Source organism: Drosophila elegans, unplaced genomic scaffold (assembly GCF_018152505.1).
Source record: "Drosophila elegans isolate 14027-0461.03 unplaced genomic scaffold, ASM1815250v1 contig_208, whole genome shotgun sequence".
Classification (NCBI taxonomy): Eukaryota; Metazoa; Arthropoda; class Insecta; order Diptera; family Drosophilidae; genus Drosophila; species Drosophila elegans.
This window is the reverse complement of record NW_024545578.1, coordinates 8,741,523-8,745,232: the sequence shown is the minus strand read 5'-3', so window position 1 is coordinate 8,745,232 and position 3,710 is coordinate 8,741,523. Positions and strand designations below refer to the sequence as shown.

At 40.4% G+C, this 3,710-nt stretch overlaps 1 long non-coding RNA gene across 1 annotated transcript; it reads left to right on the top strand.

Annotated features, from left to right (window-relative positions):
• The first annotated feature begins 2,627 nt into the window (after positions 1–2,627).
• LOC121467116 lies at positions 2,628–3,347 on the top strand. Its single transcript, XR_005977242.1, has 3 exons — positions 2,628–2,686; positions 2,793–3,044; positions 3,116–3,347. It is a non-coding gene; the product is annotated as an uncharacterized LOC121467116 (long non-coding RNA).
• The last annotated feature ends 363 nt before the right edge of the window (positions 3,348–3,710 follow it).

The window sequence follows — 3,710 nt, the reverse complement described above, 5'->3', positions numbered from 1 at the left end:
ACATTTGGCCATGTACAAGAAGACAACAAAGAAGCAAACGGAAACAAATGAAGAAAACATTGCCGCAAAGAAAATAAACAGCAAAAACGGCAGTGGAAAATCAAACAAAGCTAGGAAAAGCTGAAAAAATGGGAGGAAAAAAGGGGGTTAAAATGAAGGGGGCCAAGCCCATTGATTACAGTGTGAGTGAGCTCGAGGAGCTTTCACTTGAGTGGAGCTTTTGCCATCGAGCCGTTTAATGTGCAGTTAGCAGGAAAGTGGAGCGCAGCGACTTGCGACTTAAGCGCCATCAAAATCGCAGCCACCGCCCCCTCGGGCAGAAGGTTATACCCCGGTGAAGTGGGTAAAGCAAATTCAATTGCCACTGACACGGATGCTGCCAAAACATGGCTCTTTCTCTCTCTCTCTCGATGGGGGCTGATCGATTTCACGCTTCAAACAGACCACCAGACGTGCTTCGGGGTTTTAAGCCAGCTTTTGTTGCTGCCATAGCCACTGCCACTGCAACTACAACCTGACCTGGCTCTTGGCCTTGGAGCCAGGAGTCGAACACGGTCCACTCGACTGCATTAGATGGCGTCCTCCTCTAATGCACACTGGGCACACACTCTATTGCCACCGGCATACTTTGTCCCCGGGACCAACTTTGTTGCTTGATTAGCAACACCTTTTTGGTGTATGCCCCAGCTGCCTCCGAAACGGGGTCACACTAAATTGCCAAGTAATGGAAAATTCGCAAAGTTCAATGGGTTGGAGAGTTGGAGTTGGCAGGAATGGACTACTAAAGGGAGTGGATAGTTTTTAGGGCATCTACAGTCGTTGTCTTACTGTCCTTTCATTTAGACAAAGAATGTTGCATGAGGAAATGTAAAAGTATGATTTCGAATAATTACCAAGTGGTAATATAAAATACAGTTTCTGTTACAAAATGGATCAACAATTCTATTCGTAAAAAGAACTTAAGCAAAATTTTTAAACAAATTTAACTGAATTTAAATGTTGTTCTGAAATATACAAAAATTCTATCAAAGATTTTACAATCAGACCAATGAGGATTTATTAATATAAAATATTTAATGACCGCCGAATTTAAAATTGGTGTATATGCCAATGGTAGACCCCAATCTAATCAAGAGTTTTTCGAGCTCCCAGACAGAAAGCCTTTTTTTTCGTTTAATTCAACTTTTATGACCCGAGGCGTTATATTGGTATTAGATTCACAAAATATAACAAACCACAAGTCGTGTCCTAAACCCTCCGCAAAAACTTTATCCAGCTCCACTCGAGTTATCTAAATTAAGTGAATGCAAATTTGAATTTGGCCTATCAGCAAAGATTCGCACAACAAAAATAGTGGCGAAATGGGGGGAAATCCTTATGCAAAACCAAAAGGGGATTCTCTTTGAATGCCCATGAACACAACAAACCGAAACAGAGGAGAAGCGGACGGATGCAGGCGGGTTTTTAGCCAAGTCAAAAATGTGCTCTCACAAATATTTGCATATTAATGCAGGCATATTGCGTATACGTATTGGTGTACGCTGACTGTATGTTCGTGTGTATTATTTGTGTGTGTGAACTGCTGACCCCTTTTGAAATTTTTCTGTTGTTATTGTTGTAGTTGTTCATCCTCGTGGCACTCGTGCAGACAGTTCAAACATTTACATACAAAAGTAAAAAGCAAAATGAAAATAAAAAGCAACCGAAAGGGATCAAGCAAGGCAACGCATCTGCACTAGGGATGTGAAGAGAGTCACGACATTGGGCCGGGGAAACCGTGACAAACTCACACCTGTGATAATTCGCACGATAAGTGTGGGAAAAGCAAGAGTAAGATTTCTTAAATTTCATCGTAGGAGTTGAAATTGGGTCAGCCGGAGATGGGACATGGGAAGAGCTTCTTCAGTTTCTAATTTGCATGAGACGTGACTTTCTAACGTTTCCCTCGATCAAATCACAGCCTTACGGCCATCTCCAGTGCGAATCCTTTGGCGTTCGTATATGAGTGTGGCCGGTTCCCTTTTGGCATGTCCTTTTGTAAATTGTTACATTTTCGCACGTGTGAATGTTTTTTTTTCCCCATATCGGACCTCCGCCTAATGCGTGTGTGTCTGTGAGCGAGTGTAAATTGAGGAGCTTTTGGCTCACCTTTTTCCATTTTTCCTAGCCTCGTCCAAACATTTTTGCATCTCCAGGTGTGTTCGTGTGTTTGGCACGTTGGCCATTAGGACGCTGGCCTGAAAATGTATTTTCATGTGTTTTAATGGACTTTTCGGGTTAAGTCGGATATCATTTTTCCTTTTGCGAAAGCCGAAATGGAACTCATCTTAATTGGTTAGGCCTTTGCAATGGAATTAGAGGTGGATTAGCTGGAAATAAACGTATGTGCCTTCTGTAGGGACCAAAACTTTACGGCTTTAAAGATAACTTTAGATTAAAAGTTCGAAAACTAAACGTAAGGGCCATAGTCTATGCAATTTGGGTTTCATAACTCCTACGCATGTAAATTAGGTCATTCTCTTTTCCTTGTACCGACTTAACAAGTGTATTACTTATACCAAAAGCTGACTTTGCTTAAAAAAAAATTTTAACGAAATTGGCCTTGAGTAAAATACCGAACTTTTTCGTTTTCTCTGCTATGTAAGCAAATAGTAATTTGGTGTCATATTGAAATTGTAATATTCAGGTAATAGAGCATCTCATATGAACCTGTTAGAACATAAGCAACACCTTCTGCCTTGGATCTTCCATGAATAAAACATGGCTAACATTTTAATATTCTTCCGCCCTAGGAGATATTTTGAAAATCAGTATTTGTCTGGTCTGAACCGGGAAGACAATATTCGAATTTCCATAAAATAGATACGAGAAATCGCAGACTTCATCGAGGGTAGGGCCATTTCCGAATATGCAAACTAAGTGCAAAGTCCCCAGACGGGAAATGCTTGCCTATGCAAATGGGAGGGTCGAAGAGCCCAAAACAAATCAAGCGACCCGAACAACGCCCCGTTCCCAGGACGAACTTTAGTGGCGAACCTCGGCGGGTGAGGGCTCAGATGAAAGTCAACCCAGTCAACAATTGAATCCATAGCTCATTCTACTCCTTTTCCCACAGGTATACGGGCTGAATTAAAATCGAGAAGAAAGCAAAAAAAATGCGAGAACAATGGATAGGGCTGGAGTGGCATCATGAAAGTAAACTAATTAAAATGTAATGAATTCAAAAAGTTCTTCGGCATTTGGGGCTATAATTCACCATTAATGCAGCCAACAGAATTCACTTGCAGTTGTGGTTGTGTTCACTGCTTCTTTCTGAATTTACAACCGCAATAAAAGTCATCGAAATAATCCTAAATCGAGTGATAAAAACATGCGAGTCGTCGGTCGAATGGCATAATGTTGTGCTAAAATTTAAAACAGTCAGCGTATTTATTTATGCGTACTCATGTGCAATTTTATACATCCAAATGGGCGTGTTTCGACTTCGGAACAATAGAATGTCCACGCCCAATGGCCCCATAAATTCAAAATAAAATTTCAATATTCAATAACATTATTTTTTGGCAATTGATTGCCATACGATTTGTTGGCCCATGTATGTGACACATTACTGAATGGCTTAACAATTTAAATCGTGTATATCTAGTCATGGTTTATAATCTATCTTCTAGTGAACAACAATATGCGTTCATTAAAAATATAAATATAAA